The sequence below is a fragment of the Saimiri boliviensis genome, chromosome 7, assembly GCF_048565385.1.
Source record: "Saimiri boliviensis isolate mSaiBol1 chromosome 7, mSaiBol1.pri, whole genome shotgun sequence".
Lineage (NCBI taxonomy): Eukaryota > Metazoa > Chordata > Mammalia > Primates > Cebidae > Saimiri > Saimiri boliviensis.
This window is the reverse complement of record NC_133455.1, coordinates 51444070-51466805: the sequence shown is the minus strand read 5'-3', so window position 1 is coordinate 51466805 and position 22736 is coordinate 51444070. Positions and strand designations below refer to the sequence as shown.

General features: G+C 35.8%; 1 pseudogene; it reads left to right on the top strand.

Moving 5' to 3' along the window:
* The first annotated feature begins 6306 nt into the window (after positions 1–6306).
* Positions 6307–7090, top strand: LOC101043541 (small ribosomal subunit protein uS11-like; annotated as a pseudogene).
* The last annotated feature ends 15646 nt before the right edge of the window (positions 7091–22736 follow it).

The following is a 22736-nucleotide window of genomic DNA, read 5'->3' as shown; positions in this document are numbered from 1 at the left end:
GCTTACAGTTGTATTCCCACAGCTATATTGTAATAACTGATGCAAATTTTGTAATCAAGAAACATTTGCTAAGTAAATGAATGTTGATAAGTGATCTGTGCTAAGGCTATAATGGAATGAGTAAAATCAATTCCTTCCCTTTAGCTGAGAAGTTAAACAGTATAACTATCAAGCAGTCAGAGAAATTGGTCTACGTTTGTTTCTCCTTCACTATTTTACTCTTCATTGATAGAAATATTGTTTTTTTCCCAAAGATCCAAACAATGATATCACACTAAAGCAAACATGAAGAATCTATATACTTCAATTTAATCAGTATAATCACATTTTGAAAATTATTTGGACAATTCAGTTCCTAATTGCACAATATTTCAGCATTAATATATAGCACTTTTAAGCTAATACATATTTTCTATATAACAGACATTTTCTGATCTAGCATTATGGAATAGATAAGTGAAATCACTTGATTATCTTGAGTTGTTTGGGGACTAACAGTTTTTTAAAAAGTATTTTCAAGGGAAAGGAAAGGGGATTTTAAATATTTTTCTACTATATTGGGAAAAGCCTTTGATAACATTGATCTGTGGTTAACTATATTCTACGTTAAGGCACAAAAATGTTTCTTTATGTGGAAATACCATCAGTCATCTAAATTAGGGGTCCCTCACCCCCAGGCCACAAACTGGTAGGGCCTGTTAGGAACCAGGACACAAAGCAGGAGGTAAGTGGTGGAAAAGCTTTACCACCTGAGTTCCACCCCCTGTCAGATCAGTGGCAGCCTTAGATTCTCATAGGAGCACAAACCCCATTGTGAACTGTGCATGTGAGGGACATAGGTGGCATGCTTCTTATGAGAATCTAACTAATGTCTAATGATCTGAGTGATCTGAGGTGGAACAGTTTTATCCAGAAATCATCCCACAAGTGGAATACAATCCATGGAATAATTGTCTTCCATAAAACCAGTCCTTGGTGCCAAAAGGGTTGGGGACCGCTGATCTAAATGATTGACTTGCTTTCTTCTATTTGTATATATAAAAAAGAGATTTCTTGAGGTTCAGATTGGGGGTTTATTACTTTGTGCTTTCTTCTATTTGTATATATAAAAAAGAGATTTCTTGAGGTTCAGATTGGGGGTTTATTACTTTGCTTTTAGCATCAGAGGCCAAGGGTGCCAATGACACCTTATTTTGATATGACCTGACACAGTTCTATTGTAGTATCAGTTTCCCTTTTAGAAAGATTGCCCTCATGACTTAATTTGGCTTAGAGCTGTCATTTTATAAATAAGTATGTTGTCATGGATTTAAAATGCTTCAGATGACAGTTTTAGATTTCTTTGCTTAACTTTTTAAACCATTCAAAGTTTAGCAATGTCTAGGATGAACTGCATGCCAATTTTAGATTTAGTCTTGGCACAGAATTGTCCTTGCTGTATATTTGCTACCTGGAGATAGCTCTATTTCTTAGGAAATATATTTTTAGTTTAGACTATTTTTCCTTTCAAATGTAGAAAAAAATTGTTTTCTTTCTTATGCTGATTTTTTTCCTCCAAATATACAAATGAACTGCCATGCCATTGTATTGCTCACTATAATTTCCCAGACATCGTGCTAACTCTCTTACTGCTTTTGGGTAGTTTCCAAAATACAATACTCGAATTAAATATGTTCCCAGTAGATTTTATCCTTTAACTGTGCCTTTCTTTCTTTTTTATACTACTATCACATAGAACCTCTGAATGACTTTATTATATTCAGAGCATGACTGTTATTTCTTGCTATTTTTGTCTTTTCTACTTGAAATAGAGTTTTGTATTTCTCTAGCATTTCTGGGATAGGAGCCCATTAGTTGTAAATGCAAAAGCTTCAAAAGTTTTCAAATAAAACACTTAAGCACTGAATATTACTGTAAGAGAATAAATATATTTGGAACTTATTTCAATCTGCTTTGTTAGATCTATGATGAAATAATTTCTACATCTGAATGTATAAGATAATGGTCGTGAAATACAGTACCTTTTCAGGTGTTTTCTGCCAAATATAAAAACAAACTTATAATTTAAAATAGTTTTAGGTTTACAGAAAAAATCATAAAAATAGTACAGAGAGTTCATATATATCCCATACCTAGTTTCTACTATTACTAATATATTAGTATGATAACTTTGTTACAATAAATATGACAACAATATTGGCACATTATCACTCACTAAATTCATAATTTCTTCATATTTCTTTAGTTTTTACTTATAGCCTTTTTCTGTCCAGGATTCCATCTAGGAAGCCACATTACATTTAGTAGTTAATGGCCGCTTAGCCTCCTCTTGGCTGTGACAGTTCCTCCAACTTTCCTAGTTTTCGATAACCTTGATAGTTTTGGGGATTGTCAAATATTTTGTAGAATATCTCTCAGCTGAGATTTGTCCATTGGTTTTCTCATGATCAGTCCTGTAGCACATATGTTGTGGAGGAAGGCAAAGTACCAGTCTTATCACACAATATCAAGGGTACGTACTATCAGTCTGACATAACAATGTTGTTAATGGTGGTCGCCTGGCTGAGGTAGTGTTTGTCAGGTTTCTCCACTGTAAAGTTACTCTTTTTTCCTCTTTTCTGGCTCTACAAAATGTTCCAGGCTCATCTTGTGTCCCATTCATAAAATCAGCTATTTTTCCAAGGATCACTGGTATGTCTTTGGAAGACGATGAGAATGCACAGCCCACACTTGAGGAGTGGATAGCTACTCTCCACCTCTTTGAGGGCAGCGTCTACGTAAGTTACTTGGAATTCTTCTGCACTAGAGATTTGTTTGTTACCCTCTCGTTTCTTTATTCAGTCAGTTATTTATATCAGCATAGACTCATGGACATCAGTTTAAAGTTTAAGTTATAATTCAATACCATTTTAATTAGTTTATTTATTTATTAATGTACTTGAATTGCTCTAGCCTTGGCCATTGGGAGCATTTTCATTTGTCTCCTTTACCTCGTTGACATATCTCTGTTATTTGTTTTGTTTTTGTTTCTTAGCACTTCTTTACTTTCTGGCTGCACAAAATGCTCCAGGCTCATCTTGTATATTTTCTGTGCCAGTCATAAAATCAGCTGTTTTTCCAAGGAGCCCTGGAGAATGTTATTAGAAACCAAGATAACAGTACTAAGTGTTCTGTCGTATTTTTTCAAACTAATGGAAAGGGGACTGATCTTTCTTGAGCTTACACTATAACCTTAAGCAGAGGCCAGCAAATGTTTTCTGTAAAGGGTGAGCACATAAATACTTTAGGCTTTGCAGATATATGGTCACTGTTACAACTACTAAACTGCTTTTGAAGTAAAAAAGAGCTACAGACAATATGTAAAGAAATGGGTGTGGCTGTGTTTCATCAAAACTATTTTCAGAAGTAGGTGATAGGCCAAGTTTGGTCCACATTCCATAATTTGCTGCCCCTGAGTGAAGGGTGTATATGTGTGGCTTGTGAGTACGTAAGTGAAGGATAAAGTGCAAGAGAGAATGAAGGTGAGACTTAGGGAGGAGGAAAGAGAAAGAGAGAGAGGGGAATAATCTTTAGAGAGGAAAAAGTTAGGGATTGATCTTAAGTGGTATGATTATAAAACTAGTGCTATTTTAATTCTGTTCCACTGTTTTTCAGTCCACAGCTCTTCAAATTATATTCTAGAAGTTCTCTGTGTTATTTTTCCCAGCTTTCAGAAAATAGTAGATTATCTCATGTAGATTAATCAGATATTGTAAGTGGTACAACTGTAACAGTGATGCCAGTTCTACATGTCATACCTGTTTATTGATCTTATTTATTTTTAGTCACATATTGTACAGTTATGTACTATAAATTGTCAATAAACACAAGCTAGATGAATAAAGCTAGATTCCTTGGCTTTTTAAAATAGTTTAATAAAACTAGCCAAGGAAGCCGTTTGATAAAGTATGCTGATGGAAAGAGTCATTCAAAATAAGGACATTTTTCAGTTAACATTGTTCACGACAAGCTACAAATCTGCATAACTGTTTAATGAGAAATCTTTTGTTTGCCAGCAGAAGCCACTATACGGGGATGACAAGTTTAACAGTAGTCTTCTCCAGAGTCTAAAAGAGGAGGACAATAAAAAAAGATGATATGACAATTAAAAGACAGAACCAAACCCTCAAAGGAAGAGAAGAATAAGAATCAAAAAATTAGGAAACCCTAATGTGACTTACACTGATCTCTATATCATTTACATCAATTTCTGAGCCAGATACCCTTTATATCAGTTCTGTCTTTTCTGGATCATTTTTTGAACTATTCTTCAGTTTTAAGTCCTCATATTCACAAATTCTTCTGTGAATTTATAGTTCTGGATACTAAATTCATTAACCAAAGTTTCACTTACCAAGGCAAAACGACTACTGAAAATAAACTTTGCTTCAGCTATGAAACAAGGTTACCTGTGTAGTATATATTTTCTCCTTCAAACTGTTATAAGTCATGGGTAATCAATACAGAACTAGAAAAAAATAAAGTATTAAAGGTAAATCACACATTATTTCGAGACACGTTTGCTTTATGTAGGACATAACAGCTCTCCTATTATTGATTATACATTTATAATTGTTCAAAATCTATTCTTCAAAATACCAGTGAACTTTCTTAGACTGGCTTCAAATGAACTAAATCTCTCCTCCCATTAGGTCATTGATCAGTGAAAGAACTAAACCTACAGTGGAGTATTTAGATGAAACACCAGTTCATATAGCTATTGACCGTTCATTATATATACTTCTGGGCCAATGATAAAGTCTATGGGGAAAAAGTATTAGAACAGCGAACTTGAAAAACAGGTAGGGAGGTTATATTGTTAGACTTTTTGTTCGTTGGGTAATGTTTCAGAGGACAATAATAGCAAGAGTACTCTGATTAGTAATAGCAACAGCCATGTCCATCAGTCAGGAAAACAGAAACCACTCTGGATATGTCAACTGCAGAGGGATTTAGTGTAGGGAATTAGTTACAAAGTGGTTGGAAGGGCAGGGTGAACCAAAGAGTACAGGGGGTTATTCAAGGATATGGAGTTTTTATGACTCCTGGCTGTAGCCCTGCCTTGCCACTTCTTGTCTGGGGGCTCTGCTCCTCTTGGTATTGCAGTTTAGCGAGCACCTGGGAGCCACACAGCTGTTGAAAAGCTCATCCGACACTGCTGCTGTTTCTGTGTGGCCATCTCCAAAGGTAGGCAAAATAGTATCTCTCGTCCTCCTACTTTCGGGTCTCTGAACTTAACTAGCAAAGGAAATGTAGTTTACAGACTATCACTCCTACAATTCAAAAGTGAACATAGGGGGTCAGAAATGGCACCTATGCCAAGAGAAAAATAAAAAGCAAGACAATATCACAGATGCTATTTTAGATACATGCATTTACTTTTCGTAACAACCCTGTATGATAGATATGGCTTTACTCCTCTTTTTCTGATGGGAAAACTGAAGAATAAAGAAGCTAGGTAATATGATCAAAATTGACATAGCTATTAAAAGGTGGCATTAGAATTTAAACCCAGGTCATATGATTCTAGAGTTCATACCTGCAGTCATTGAGATGTAAGAGAGGCAAACCACAAAATCGGGGCTTAGTGTTCTTGGCTTCACCCAGAGAAGAATTAAAAGGCAAGCCTGGCGGTATTAAACAGGAACTTTTACTGAAGCATCAGAGTGCATCAGCAGCTGGTCAGGACTGCTGCACAGCCAGGGAAGCCAGAGTAGCAGCGGAGAGTCAGTTCTGCACTTACACTCGCATCTGCCTTACATTATAGGCAAATTAAGCAGTAGTTTATGAAGAAATTTCTAGGAAGATGGTGGTAAGTTTCAGGTTTTGGGGTCGTTACCATGGAAAGGGGTGGTAAGTTTTGGGTGCTACCATGGTAATGGTGAACCGACATGGCAGGGCGGTGGGCATGTCTTATGGGGAGGTGTTTTATCTAGTCTTCAATTTGGTCTGGTGTTCTAGCCTCACCTCCTACCTCAATTGTACTACAATTCAACAAGCATAGGTGCTCTGGGCCCTCATTCATATCTCCAAAGGGAAAAGCCAGTCTTTTCCAGGGTCCCCTTCGAAATATTTCTGGTAAGCACCTCTCTAATTTTTTGTATGACCTGATCTTCATTTACCACTCCCATTGGCCAAGCTGAACCTCTGTGTCTCCAAATATACCTTTAATGCACCAAACGATGAACTGTTGTTAATAAGAAAAAACACCAGTACATATAACTATTGACCATTCATGATATATGCTTCTGGGCCAAGGACATATAGATTTCCTTCCCTGGTCACCTTCCCTTAAGCTGCTGACTGCTGCTACTATCACACTGGCCTCAATGTAAGGAAAAACACTGTTTCTCCGCTTTCTCTCCACGCCATAAGTGAGTGCCTCTCCTAAACATGGAATGGATCCTTGCTTTAATTTCATACAACGCAGCTAAAGACAAGACTTGGAGTCCGGAGCCGACGTGCAGAAATGGCACCTCGAAAGGGGAATGAAAAGAAGGAAGAACAGGTCATCAGCCTTGGACCTCAGGTGGCTGAAGGCGAGACTGTATTTGGTGTCTGCCATGTCTTTCATCCTTCAATGACACTTTTGTCCATGTCACTGATCTTTCCCGCAAAGAAACCATCTGCCGTGTGACTGGCGGGATGAAAGTGAAGGCAGACCGAGATGAACCCTCGCCGTATGCTGCTGTGTTGGCTGCCCAGGATGTGGCCCAGAGGGGCAAGGAGCTGGGCATCACCGCCCTACACATCAAACTCCGGGCCACAGGAGGAAATAGGACCAACACCCCTGCACCTGGCGCCCAGTCGGCCCTCAGAGCCCTTGCGCGCTTGGGTATGAAGATCGGGCTGACTGAGGAGGTCGCCCCCATCCCCTCTGAAAGCACCCGCAGGAAGGGGGGTCGCCGTGGTCGCCGTCTGTGAACAAGACTTCTTAAAATGTTTTCTGTTAATAAATTGCCTTCATGCAAAAAAAAAAAAAAAAAAAAAAAAAAAAAAAAAAAAAGATTTGGCAATATTCCACTAACGCCTGGAGATATAGGAAGGTGATCAAAACAGAGAATAAATTACAATTATCATGATATAAGGCTGCCTTGGGAGAGGACCAGTCCAGGCCCATTATTGAAGAGTCCCAGTCACAGGGCACCTTCTGGCCTGGTTTCTGGCTCGCCTCTATGTGGCTGGGGCCAGGTTACTCTTACCACATAGAATGTTTTTAAGTCTGTCAATGATCAGAACCCTGGCCTGCTACACGAGCCTCAGTTAAGAAGAGTCCCTTGCTCACTTCAACTTAAGACTGAATTTCCCAGACTTTATTTCCTTTCCCTTGGTAAGAAAAATTATTTAAAATCTGGAATGTAATAGGATGACTGCATCTCCTTCTTGAGGCCTAAAAGAGCACTAACAGGTCTGTCCCGGGTTTATCTAATTCTCTAAGACTATTCAGTTTCATTTGATATTCTGTTTACTATTGATAAAGTACCAGACTCTATGCAGTAAGATATTAACCTTTAGAAGGCTCTTAAATTACAAATGATTTTTGTCTAGTTAAGATGCAAATAATTTCTATCTTACAGAAAAAAAATAACCCTAAAGGTTACTTGTTTTGGTCCTGAAGCACATTAAATAGTTTTGTATTTAATTTAGCAATGTAATTTCGGCATTTTTTCTCTTTCTTTAAATATACATACTTTGTTTTTTTCTGTACTCCTTTCAACCAGTTTATCTTTGGTTTAATTCCTCATTAAGGGTTTTAACATGAGCTATTTTTATGTTTTTTGAGTTACATTTTTATCTTTTAGAAAATTATAGTTTGACAGTGTTTTCTTTGTCACATGATTAATAAAAATGGAAAAGGTCACTTCCTTCTGAGCAAATATCACCACCAGGTTTACATCTAATATTTGTTGGGCCTGGAGACATTACAAATGTAGATTCACATACAATACGACTGAATAGGTACAAGTTAGAAATCCAAATTTTAGGCTATTACGTGAGTATAATATACTCTTCTTCTTTAACAAGTATCCCTTTATAATGAACACATTGAAAAAATATGTATTAAACTTTAGTAATTCTTCATTATTAAAGTCGCAATGTATTTTAAATGACCAAATTTAAATTATTATAACCATCTTGGCTGCTTCATTGAAAACAGTAAAGTATTTGTATGGTTAATAAACAAAACACAAATATATATTTATAAATCTTTAAGTATTTATTTTATATGTTGTTTTTCTTGCATTCATGTCAACAAAGTTACTCATATATTGTTATAATCATGGCTTTCACATAATTTGTATTCTTTTGACAGTAAGCCAAAATTAGACAATCTTTTCTGAATCATCAAAATGCTTAGGGTTTGTTTTTTCTTTTCTTTTCTTTTCTTTTTTTTTTTGAGACGGAGTTTCGCTCTCGTTACCCAGGCTGGAGTGCAATGGCGCAATCTCAGCTCACCGCAACCTCCACCTCCTGGGTTCAGGCAATTCTCCTGCCTCAGCCTCCTGAGTGGCTGGGATTACAGGCACACACCACCATGCCCAGCTAATTTTTTGTATTTTTAGTAGAGACAGGGTTTCACCATGTTGACCAGGATGGTCTCGATCTTTTGACCTCGTGATCCACCCGTCTCTGCCTCCCAAAGTGCTAGGGTTTGTTTTAATAACTTCATTTTGAAAAAGTATCTGAAATTGTTAATAAAGCTATAAAGTAATATTTACATTTGGAGCTGCTCTATAAAATTATATGTTCAAACATTGTAATAAGAGTAACATTTGAAAAATTATCACCTTACAGAAACTATCACATATTTAATTCAATTATACAATTTTATATTACTTATATCAAGATTTTTACCCTCATAATGAATAATCTAAAACTATACATGTTTCTGCTTCCTAATTTTTCAATGCTAGAATAGTATAAAGAAAATCTAAAATAGAACTAATTGACTCAAATCTTTCTGTATTAGGACTATACCTTTAATTTATAAATTAAAGGTATAGTCTTATAAAGCATGCTTTATAAGCATGTAAAGCAAGCTTTATAAAGCATGCTTTACAGAAATCATTTTCAGTTTATTTGTATGTGAAACCTTTTCTTCATCATCACACAAATATTTTTATTTCTTTAATTTCTTCATATTTTATTAGAAAATCAGTTTTGTTGCAATTTTCTCAAGCATTTTAAAAGTTTAAAAATAACATTTTCCCGTGCCGGGCGCGGTGGCTCAAGCCTGTAATCCCAGCACTTTGGGAGGCCGAGGCGGGTGGATCACGAGGTCGAGAGATCGAGACCATCCTGGTCAACATGGTGAAACCCCGTCTCTACTAAAAGTGCAAAAAATTAGCTGGGCATGGTGGCACGTGCCTGTAATCCCAGCTACTCAGGAGGCTGAGGCAGGAGAATTGCCTGACCCCAGGAGGCAGAGGTTGCGGTGAGCCGAGATCGCGCCATTGCACTCCAGCCTGGGTAACAAGGGCGAAACTCTGTCTCAAAAAAAAAAAAAAAAAAAAAAAACATTTTCCCTAAATTTTTAAATAGTGTATCTTACCCTGTTAAAAATTGAAGTAGTCAACCTTAGATTTACTTACCTTTTTAAGTGTCTGCTGACATTATCAATGGCAAGCAACAATGTATACCAAACAACTGCAGATAGTATGAACTTAAGGCTGATTTTATGTCTTTCAAAGACCATAGTTCACTATTTTTTGTTGTTATTGGCATTTAAAAGATTGTTTTTATGTGTTTAGTACCCTATCCAATTATTTATAACAAGCCCAGTGGGGATTTTTGATACATGATAAACATATTCTGCAATTAAAGTTTATGCAGCAAATACACAATTTTGAGCACCACCTGTATAAAATTACAGGCAGATTTAAAATATTAATAAACATTGAATCCTCAAATTTTCTCCACAACACCATACGATTTTTATACTATTTCAAAGGCACAATCCCATACTTATATATAATGCATGAGATTCTCAGACCTACTATGAAATTTGTCATGGAAGAATTCTGTGCTTAAGGTAGGTTCTTCATAATTTAAGCTTTCTGGGTCAAGGTATGAACTACTAATTCCATTTAACAAGATCATGGTTTGGTGTAATAGTTGGATAACATATGAAATACAGAAATTCCACAAATTTCTTCCAAAACAGGACAAGAGCTTTAAGTATACCCTTTTCTCAGCACTTCTTCAGTTTAGGGTGGTTTCACCATTCAGTCCTTATTTGAGAACTTTCTGTTGTTTTCCTTAATTCCTCTAGTGTGTTTTGTTTTAACAGCACATACTTAATATTTCCATAGTGTGTCTTAGAATGATTATAATGTGGCATTTGGTATTTATTTTATGAAATCTGTCAAAAAATGTTTACACTGTTGGCATAGTTGAAGCCACATTTCTTTGTAAGAGGTCAAAATAAGCCCTTATGTAGCACAAAGAATGATTCTGTTTTTTTTTTAATTCTAAAAATAATCACTTATTTTTTAGAGATGCATTTAACACTATTTCATGAGCTTCCCCTTGACTATTTTTTAACTAATTCAACCAAGTGGAAAAAAATCATTTTTGAAACTTCAATTAAATCTTACTAAACATTTTTATGAAATATAACTATTTTGATTTCCAACATTCAGTGTCCAGCTTAGTACCTCTGTGAAGATTTGGTATCATACTTCACCCATATTAGGTCTACTCTTGCACTATCCCATAGATATGTAATGTGAGCCACATAATTTCAAAAAAAAAATGAAAAAAATAAAAATAAGACGTAAAATTTTGATGATATATTATATTTTAGTCAACATGTCTAAAAGCAATGTCATTTCAACACAAACTCAATATAAGATATTATTAAGATCTATGCCATTCTTTTTTTCTTACAGTAAGTCTTCAGAATTCAGCATTTATTTTGCACCTACAGCACTTAGGGCCAGTCTCACTTCAAGTGTTCAATGGTCACATTGGCTAGCAGCTACCGTATTGTAGAGTATACATACAGACCAACGTGAATTTAACTTTAAGAGAAATTTGAATGGTCTCATAAAATGTTGTTTAGCCTTCATTGGTGACTCACAAATGCTGCACATCTTGAAAGTACTACTAAGGCTGCAAATTGGAACAGGAAGCAGGTAAATGGACACTCAGCACTCCTGAGAAATAGTATCTTGTTAGGCAAGACTCCTGTATGCCTAAGAAAAGGGAATCCACAAGTTACCTACCTTGTCTTTTCTCTTTCCTTTCACCACTCAAATTATCTCCTCCCTTGGCAATAGAGTCTGTCCAAACTTCAACAGCAGCATAACACATAAGCCTCCATACCTACTAACAGCAGTTATCTTTGTTTTGACAAGAGATGTGAAGGAGCCCTTCTTGGGGCTTGACTAGTGTTTGTAATATGTAGAGCCGTCTTAAATGCTGCACCCACCATTTACTCCCGGTTAAAGCTGAGATAATCCTGGTCCTCAGTGTCAAAGGCTCTGCTTTTTATTTTCAGAGTAACTGTCCAAAGAAGAATATATGATCTTTACAAAAGCAAATACTTTGCTACTGCAGATCATCCTGCTGAACCATTTCTCTCTCTCTCTCTCTCTCTCTCTCTCTCTCTCTCTCTCTGTGTGTGTGTGTGTGTGTGTGTGTGTGTGTATGAGAGAGAGAAAGAGAGAGATATTTTTGACAAAGAAAAAAAAAACAAGTCTTCAGAAATAGAGCTGTTATAGCTCTGATTAAAAAGGAGCAAGTAAGTGTCCCAGTTTTCTTCAAGAACAGAAAACAAAAGGCAGAGCACTTGCTTTATTTGTGTGCAACGAAATTGCCTCATAAGATGCTCCATCTTTCCCAACAAAGCAAACTATTGAAATTCTACCATTTCTCTGAAATTCCTTTCCAGGCTCCTGTTTCCTAATTTTATCTGACCTCAGAAAATAAAAACAGTGACATTTCAAAAAAAATTTAAGTTTGTGGTACATGGACAGGACGTGCAGGTTTGTTACATAGGTAAACATGTGTCATGGTGGTTTGCCGCACCCATCAACCAAACACCTAGGTATTAAGCCCAATATGCATTAGCTATTTTTCCTAATGCACTCCTTCCCTCCACCCCGCCCCTTGAAAGGCCCCAGTGTGTGTTGTTCTTCTTCCTGTGTCCATGCGTGCTCATTGTTCAGCTCTCACTTATAAGAGAACACGTGGTGTTTGGGTTTCCATTCCTGTGTTACTTTGCTTAGGTTAATGGCTTCAAGCTCCATCCTTGTCCCTGAAAAGGACATGAACTCGTTCCCTTTTATGGCCGCATAGTATTCCATGGTGTTTATGTACCACATTTTCTTTATTTAGTTTATTACTAACGGAATTTGGGTTGATTTCATGTCTTTGCTATTGTGAATAGTACTGCAATGAACATATGTGTGTATGTATCTTTATAATACAATGATTTATATACCTTTGAACTTAAAAGGAATTTAAACAAAATGTACCAAAAAAAAAAAAATCAAAAAACCCTTAAAAAGGTGGGCAAAGGACATGAACAGATGCTTCTCAAAAGAAGACATTCATGCAGCCAACAAACATGTAAAAAATCTTGACATCACTGATTATTAGAGAAATGCAAATCAAAACTGCAATGAGACACCATCTCATGCCAGCCAGAATGGTAATTACTAAAAAGTCAAGAAACAAAAGATGCTGGTGAGGTTGTCGAGAAATAGGAATGCTTTTACACTGTTGGTGGGAATGTAAATTACTTCAACCATTGTGGAAGACTATGTGGCAATTCCTTAAAGATATAGAACCAGAAATACCATCTGACCCAGCAATCCCATTAAGGCATATACCCAAAGGACATTTTTCAAAATTGATGCCTAAAGTGATTAATGAATATTTTTCCAAGTAGCTCATTTATTCACATAAGCATATTTTATACTGTGTTTGTTCATTTCACCACCATTCTAGTTGCTAGGAGTAAAAGCACACAATGCATACTTTTGGTCTTTTAAAAGGATGCATGTTATCATCTGGATTATTTAATTGTCCAAGTGAAAATATTTCTGTAGACAAGGTGACTTGGAAGAATAGAAGAAGAATCTATTAGTCAAGCAGGCATAGCATCTATTCCCAGTGCTATCTCTCCAGGGTAATAAGTATTAAATTCAGTTCCCCGTGTTAATCTGCATTCATTTTCTGACTATTGATGACTTTGAAACCATGAAACCACAATTCTACTGGGAGCTGAACCCAGATGAGAATCCCTTCTAAGAATATGCTAAAGCCATAGAAAAAAAATAAATTCAACCCACTTTCAGCCACATCTTTACAATTCCCACAACTATCTCTAGCATATAAAACTGCTGATTCTGATGGAGTGATCAAAGAATTACCTGTTCTTTCTGATAACTTGCATCATCACTCCTCTCTACTTATGGACAAAATGGTGAATTAAAAACAGCACAATAAATATTGAAGATAATAATACAATGATTTTTAGAAATTAATGCTAAGAATACAGTTTGTTAACTTCAGACAGCCATTGACTCAACTGTCCATAATTGTAACACATGTGGGTGTGTTTCTGGGTTTGGGCTCAATGGCTCAGAAAATACACCAGTGAATCCTGGACCACGAGGACTTACTAGAGTGTTAAAAAATAAAGAACTCAAGAGGACAGTGAAGAGAAAAAAATCGACAGTATTTATTCTGATTTACCTAAATTAGAGGTATGGTAAATTAATGTTTTTTTAAATAAAACATATTAGTGAAATTTTATTTGTATTTAAAATAAAAATTGTATAAAATGTTCATTCTACAGTTCCTCAAAAACAGTGTGGGCTATGATTTACACATATATATATACACACTCTCAAGTAGCTCAAAGAATGTTCACATATATTATCCAATTTATCTTCGTAATAGTCCCTATGAGATACAGAGGGGTTATTATTATCATCACCTCCTTAGAAATAGGGAATGTGAAGGAACAATAGGTTAAATTAATAGAGGCAACCATAAATTGGTTTATAGCTTTGAAACCTCACAAAATGCAATCATGCTGAGTTTACAATTTATTTTTAGAAATAATGGCTTCCCAAGTGTTTTAAAGGCATTATTTATCACCTTAGATTTTATCTGATAATTGTAAAATGTAGAGGTTTTTCAATTACCCTAGAGGTTCATTTTATTTCTTGATATATAATCCACATAAGAAAATAATGCCTAAATAATATAAGTAAATATTAATAGAATTTTGGTCAATAATTAACTGATGAAGAAAATTCAACAATTTTTACATATGCATAAGTACTTGAGGAATTAATTCATGGATAAATGTCAAAAATGCAATTCACTTTTCCTGGTACAGCTTTACTATTCTAAACATACCTCACAAAATCACTCACTTACAAATGTGTCATATTGAAAGATTTCATGAGGATGTAAAACGGCTAATATACAATTCAGATTACTTTTATAACCTTGGTTCAAATAAAAGTATGGGTGGTGGGGGGAAGTCCAAGATATTTTAGTTACAAAAAGAGGCAACAAAAACACAGACAATAAATTAGTCTCTAAACCTTGTCTTAACAGACTGTCTGCTCTTGTAGGCAACCCTTAGGAATGGTTTAATTTATGTTCTAGCCTAAGGAGGTATGCCAGAGAGACTTTCACTTATGTTCCAGTAGTTAGCTTTTCCCTTCATCTTCTCCTAATATTTACATTATCTTTTCTTTGCTAATCTTAACATATACAAGGGTTTTTATTCTTAAATAGGTGGCAAGGTAATAGGATCTTTTTTTGTGCTTTCTTTCCTCATTCTCCCTTCTCTCTCTCTCTCTCTTTTTTTTTTTAATAAAGAGGTTTTGTATTTATAATTTGACTGTGATGAAAATGTAGGGTTCTTCATTCCTGAATATAGTTTCTAGAAAGGACTCTTGTCAATGTGCTTCTTTAGACCGTTAGGAGCAGGTATTTACTTCTCTTCTGAGGGTATGCACACTCCACTCCTGTACTGATAAACTTTATCTACAGCCATGGAGCCACTGATGCCCTTTTGGAAATTGAAGGGCACCTGGAATGAGGAAATGCATGTAAAGTATCCAGCACATTGCCTGAGTAGCACATCAAAAGCACTGAATAAATCCTCGTTACCTTTTCCTTCCCTCTTTCAAATTACAGGTGTCAGCCAAGTCATTGTCCAACTCGTGAAGTGTTATATGTATTAGCATGTGTGAGAAGCACAGAGGGAGAATTTTTAACTTTCTGGGAGCTGAGGCTCACGAACTGCCCTTGCCAACAATGAGAGGCTCAAACTCGCTGTATATTAAAGCTTGTTGACCATTTAAACTGCACACTGTTAGTTTTTCTGAATAGCTGTTTCATTTGCTGTCAACACAGAGCAAAGTGTCTTTGATTCTACAAGGCTCTTGAGCTTCTTTTCATTGACTCTTTTTAAAATTTAGCTTTGATAACAAAAATTCTCCTTTTCATATCTGTCAATAAAAGCACTGTGGTAAGATGAGGATGTTTAGTGAATACAATGTTGATGACATTTTCAGATCTGCAGTGAATAGGCTTTATATGTTTTCATGCCCAGAGCATCACTCAGAGCCAAAAGCAGAAAATCAGGTGGTCCTGATTCATCACATTCCTGAACTCATATTGTTCTGACGCAAACTGTTTTGATTGGATTTGGACCAGGCTTGAATATTGGAGGTGGAAGGTGGGGGTGCATTGAAAACCGGAGGGAGCTGATCAGCTAGTATGTAGTCAATTTGGCTTACTATTTGGTCCCACAAATTCCCTAACATCTTTGAGAGCAGTTTTCTGTCTTCCGCTACTTTTGTTTCTGTTTTGTGCGGCACCTATTGCAGTATGAACTTACCTGAAGAAGCCCACTAATATTTCTAATTCACACTAATAAGGTAAGGAGTCTTCCCTGAACACTCAATCTAAGGTGACACCCTCCACCCAAGCACTGCATAGCCCATCTTTCTATTATATTTCACTTGTTGCCATTATCACTTCCTGACATTTTCAGTTCATTTGGTTTCCTGTTTATTACCTGGTATCTCCTGATATCATGGAGATACCAGGTAATAAACAGGAAACCAAATGAACTGAAAATAAAACTGCCTGAACTATTAAAGATATGAAATAGTATAAGTATTTATTGAATAAAGAAAGAAAAAAAGGTTTTTAAGGATTTCCTTTTCAGGAAAGTAATTACCACTGTCAGCCTGGTGTATTTAATTTAGTTTTGAACTGTCAACACATCCCTGGAAAATAATGTAACAGCTCGGATCCTATCATACCCTTGTGTCCCCTGAAATAAGACAAGGAAAAGCAGAATAACTTAGCCTCCTAAAAATCTGTGAATGGTTCCAGCTAATCTTTAGTTCCATAAAACTGGAGCCAATGGAACTCTAGAGCATATCAGATTTTAGGAGTTTGGCTGTAACTGAGTCAAATTCAGAATATGATGAACTAAACAAAATGCAATTGATAGCACTATTTTGGGGAGATAGAATTAGTTTTTGGAAGGATGCTGAACTAAGGAAAAAGTTTTGCCATCATTAGAAACTACTTTTCATCAGGAGAAGAGTTAAAATAGTTAGAAATAAAGGCTTTTCTACTATTGGTTGCCATCCACTGTAAATCAACAATCTTCTAGATCAGGGGTCCCTAACCCTAGGCTGCATACCGGTACCAGTCCATGGCCTACTAGGAACTCGGCTGCCTTGCAGGAGGTGAGCAGTGAGCCAGCAAGCATTACTGCTCAAGTTCTGCCTCTTGTCAGATCAGCATGGGCATTCTATTCTCATAGATGCACAAATGCTATTGTGAACTGCCATGCAAAGGATCTAAGTTGTGTGCTCCTTAACAGAATCTAACTAATGCCTGATGATCTAAGTTGGAACAGTTTCATCCTGAAACCTCCCAACCAGCCCCCACAACCCCACAGATCTGAAACGAGGTTCTTGTGCCAAAAAGGTTGGGGGCTGCTGTTCTAGATTATTACTTTTATATAGGCCATGAAACCTAAAAGCGTTTTCTTGTAATTCACATGCATAGTTGTTGATAAAGAATTTCTGTCAATATACTGAAAGAGAAGCTGACCAATAATGTGTGATCAGACTAAAACTCACTGCAGCAATGACCTGCATAGCCAAAGCAGTCAGCCTGATGAGAAATACATGTCTAGAAAAGTATTCTTTGATCACAAAGAGGTCGATATAATAGGTTCTTTCTTGGACTGAGAGGCCAAATGTCTGTTTCAGGTTCATGTGTCTAAAGAAAAAGTGTGTTTGTATTATTCAAAATAGTCATATTCAGTATTATACAGGAGGTTATTTGCAGTAATGAACACAAAAATGTTAGTCTTTTAAAATAATAATTACTTCTTGTGTTGTACATCACCAGGGGTTAGCCTGGGAGCTCTGTACATGATGGTGACTCAAGGCTCTAAATTGAAAGTAATTTCCTTAGTTTATCAATAAGGTCACTATTTCAACAACATGCTCCCCATTTGCCTTGGCAAAGAAGGAGAGCATGAACGTTTGTTCTTCCCTTTGAAATGCTTCTTTCAAAGCAGACAAAGAGACTCTCATCCTTGCTCCTTATACTTAATAGACCTGTGTAGGTCACACAGGTATTCTTAACTTTAATAGAATATAGTATCTTTCTTGTTCATACAATAAAGCTTTAGTTATGTCTGCTACAGCAGCTCTGAGTATGAAAAAAAATGTTGCAATAGAAACTGAGTGCAGCAGGATGTCATAACACAAAAAGAGAAAATTTTTTAGTAGAAAATCTAGAGATACTGGCAGCAGAAAAATAAAATTTAAAAAATGGTATGGTGTAGTCAGTAAAAGGGAGCAGTGTCACCTCCATACCTCCATTCCTTTTCCTTCATTTATCTTCTTTTCATTTCTCCTTTCTCTTTCCTTTTTCCTCTCCTCCAGTATCTCATGCACGCCACAAATAAAATGCTGAGGTCCCCCGACCAAACATCTGAATGGACCCCACCTCTCAACTAACGGCATTCCAAAATTAACCTAAAAACCTAGATCAGGCCATGATGGGAAGGAGAGGTCAGACATGCCTCATTATGTCCTTCTCCCTTTTGGAGTTCAGGAAAACCCAACCAGCATTAACACCAACACAGAGAGTAAATCTGATAAGAGACATTTACAATTTATTCTCTCCAAAGCCTAGGGGTTTCATCTGCATGATAAAACCTTGGTTTCCACAAATCTTTATTATAACTCAGACATTCCTTTCTATTGATAACAACTCTTTCAACCAATTGCCAATCAGAACATTTCTAAATCTACTTATGATATGGAAGACCTCACCCTCAGCACCCCCAGGTTCAAGGTGTCCTGCCCTTCCAGATTGAACTAACGTAAATCTTACATGTACTGGTTGATGTATTATGTTTCTCTAAAAGCAAGCTGTACCCCAGTCACCTTTGGGACATGTCATCAGGACCTCTTGAGGTTGCGTCATGAGTATGTTCTCAGCTTTGTCAAAATTAACTTTCTAAATTGATTGAGACCTGTCTCAGATACTTTTGGGTTTACACACAGGTGGGATAAGGATATTGCTAAGAACTTGCAGGTAAAGAGATAGTGTATTTGTAATACCTAATGATTTTACTCAGATCACAGTTCTGGCTCCACTATCATCTCAGGTCCTTTCAGGTTTTGGGGTGATAATGACAAGGCACATTCACATGTACTAATTTTCAGGTTAAGAACATGAGGGCACTTTATTGCTGGCTGTCACTCAGGGTACAGAGTATGGGCTGCTCTAATAGAAGAAGCAGGAATTAGAAATGTATTTCAACATTCTGTAAGTTCTCATTGTATCATTTTCTTCCTGTCAGTGAAGAGATGTATATTCATTGACTCATCATGGTAGCCAACAGAGCAGGCAAAAAGCATGTGTGGCTCTGTCAAACCATTCTCAAAAAGGGGCAGTACCTTTATCTTTAAGCATTTGAGCTATTGAAAACATAGTTCTTCTCTGTCATCACCAGAGAGGCTCAGCTGGTTCAGTTTACTTCTTCCCAGTCATACTTACTAAAATATAAACTCAAATGTACATCATCATAACAAACTACTTTCGTTTTTTAGTCTAAAAGGTTTTTCAAGTTGGGTTTGGTGACCATATCAACAGGATCTTCCTCTATAAGCCATGCCTAAAATATTCACAGGATGAGTACAAGCTGTATCTAAAAGAGTTTATTGTATAAAATGTAGAATGATATAAAATGAAATGCTGTAACAAAAAAATAAAATTACAATGTGTTAATTTCATATATTTGAATAATGCTTAGTAACTAAAGCACAAAAGTATAACATTTTGATGAGCATTTCCTGTATGCCAGGCATTCTGTTGAATATTTTACATAGGCAGTCTTATTTAATCATCACAAGAAACTTATGACAGAGGTTCTGCTATTGTCCCCAAAGTGACAAGTGAGGAACTGAGAAATTAAGTAACTTTACCAAAAGTTGGAGACAGGACTATACTCTTTGATATTCAATGCAATATTTAGCCAACACAAATGCACAAGAAGTAATGAGAGTAGAGGTGAAGTTCTGTTTATATCTCCCTGGAGAAATCAAATGAATAAAACTTTACAGAGAATGTGAGATTTTGAGGCAGAACTTGAGAACCAGTAAGAGTTTACATATCCTATAAGCCTTGTAAGCTGAGGGAAAAACATGCTGAAATAATATGAAGTTTAGAGGAAGTAAAGAAAACTGACTCATTAGGTTGAAAAGATCAAATTGCAAAGTTCCTTTTGAGCCAAGCATAAAACTATAATGATTGCATAATGTAGGTGATGGGGAACTACTGAAGAATTATGAGCAAAGGTAGCTGTGTATTATTTGCTTATGAAAATATAATGCCCTGTGGCAATGGAAGATGGATTGAAATAATATGGAAGGGAACTGTGATGGCTCATGCCTATAACCCCAGAACTTTGGGAGGCCAAGTTGGGTGCATCATTTGAGGTCAGCAGTTCAAGACTAGCCTGGCCAACATCGTGAAACCCTGCCTTTACTAAAAGTACAAACATTAGCCTGGCATGGTGCCTGGTGCTTGTAGTCCCAGCTACTTGAGAGGCTGAGGCCCGAGAATTGCTTGAATCTGGGAAGTGGAGGTTGCAGTGAGCCGAAATCACGCCACTGCATTCTAGCCTGGGTGACAGTGAGATTCTGTCTCAAAAAAAAATATATATATATGTATATATATATATATATATGTATATATATGTATATATATATATATACGTATATTTATATATACGTATATATATGTATATATGTATATATATACGTATATATATGTATATATACGTATATATATACGTATATATACGTATATATATGTATATATATACGTATATATATGTATATATATGTATATATATGTATATATATGTATATATATATGTATATATACATGTGTATATATATATATATATATGGACGGGAACTATAGACTCTTTAACTATATTGCACAAATATAGGTCTCAGAATCAACTGGTATTTAAAAAAAAAATGGCTTACAGAGCCACACAGACCTGGGATTGGAAGGTAGTTGTACTATTAATACATAGTAACTCTGCTCAAATATTTTTGAACTTTTAAAAAAAATCTGTATTCCTTTTCCATCAGTAAAATAGAAATGACCACAATACTTACCTTATTTGAATTGTTTAATGATTTAATACAATGATTATACATCCCTTAGCATAGTGCCTTAAACATACCATGCACTAAAACAGTCAGCTATTATTATTATGAAAATGCTTTCTATAGTATTTAGAACACAGTTGGTTCTTGGGAATTGTTAGCCTTTGTGTGTACAGATGTCATCATCTTTATCCATCTACTTACCTACATACCTCAGTTATAGTACCAAAATGTATTGCAGAGAATGAATTAGACCACTGACAGGAAACAAAAAGAACAAAAAATAACCTTCTGTGAACTCTTTCTGCAAGGTAAATAATAGGAACCAAGATCTTTCTCTCTATATACCCTCTTACAAAGACCCAGTTCTCACAGAGGGAATCAGAGAAGGTCCCACACATCGTAGTACATGGGAGACAGACTCTGATGAAATAAGAAGAAAACGTTATGGGCTGTGTTTTTTCAGGAAGTAGAAAGTAGAGCTCATTATGTCAAAGGCCCTAAGATGGTGGCATCAGTAAAAAGCAAGAGTGAAGAAACTTCCCTCTTTTGTAAATATCTCAGATGAAGCTACAACAGTATCAAGACAAGGGATATGGTAGTAAGAGAAAGGAAAATAAATTTGGATAGCTTCCTATAATAGTTAATGTTTTACAAAATATCTTTTATGAATGGATATAATTTTGATTCTATAATACTTAAAAAGATGTATGTGGCATATATATAAAATTTACACATTGATTAGAAAAAAACAGAAACTCTCTAAGTGATCCAAAATGGAAAATATTTAAAACAAGGAGCTAGAAAATTGGGAAACCATTGGGTATGTTGAAAGAGCAGAGATTGAGAAAAGGCACCGTAACTCTCAGGTCCACTGCGAGCTTTCTGAGAGTCAGGCAACTGCAGGAAACAGGAATTCACTGTGTGTGTTTATAGCTGCGTCTAGGCCAAAGGGAGATGATTTTTGGGAGAATTCCCAGAAGCCGTTTCAAACCTTCATATCTGGTGAAGCTCACATATATTCCACTAATGCCCCAAGAGCAATAAGACATTTTTAGCCTCTCTTAAGCTTTCTGTTTCTCACATGAGTGCCTTTCATTGGTAAATCTAGGCCACAATCTGGTTGATAAAGGAAAAACAGAATAGAAGAATCCCTAAATGGTGCTAACTTGCCAAGACTCAGAGATAATGATGGAAAATAACTTTTATATTAATCTTGGTAGTATGTTATTACACCGAAGATAAGACATTCATTAAAATTTTAGCCTAGAACGGTTTCTTTTGTCAACAGATCATGGAATTTATTTATAATGATATGTGTACTTTCAGCATATTTGTTTACACATTATGTTAAACACATGCATACTTTATAGATGATTAATATGCAAACAAATGTATATATCAACTAGAATAGTCTTTTCAACAAATGGTGCTGGAAAAAATGGATCTCCACATGCAGAAAAATAAAGTTAAACCCCTACCATACACCATATACAAATATTATTCAAAATGGATTAGAGACATACATGTAATAAACTATAAAAATTAACAGAAGAAAACATAAGAATAACTCTTAGTGACTTTCGGATTAGGCAATGCTTTCTTAAATAGAACACCAAATGCACAAATAAGTAGACAAATCCGTCCTCATCAAAATAAAAACTTGGTTTCAAAAGACAGTATTGATAAGGTAAAAAGGCCACACAAAGAATAGGAGAAAATATTTGCAAATTATATATCTGATAAATAATTTAATCCAGAACATTAAAGAACACTTATAATGCAACAATGGAAAGGTAAAAGTCCCAACTAAAACACAAAAGATGTAAATAGACATATCTGCAAAATAGAAACAGATAAAAATATATACACATGAAAAAAGGTTCAAATTAGTTATGAGGGAAATTGAATCAAAACCACAATGACATACCACATCACATATACTGGGATGGCTAAAATAAAAAAGACAGATACAGTTTGGGCGTCTGTAAT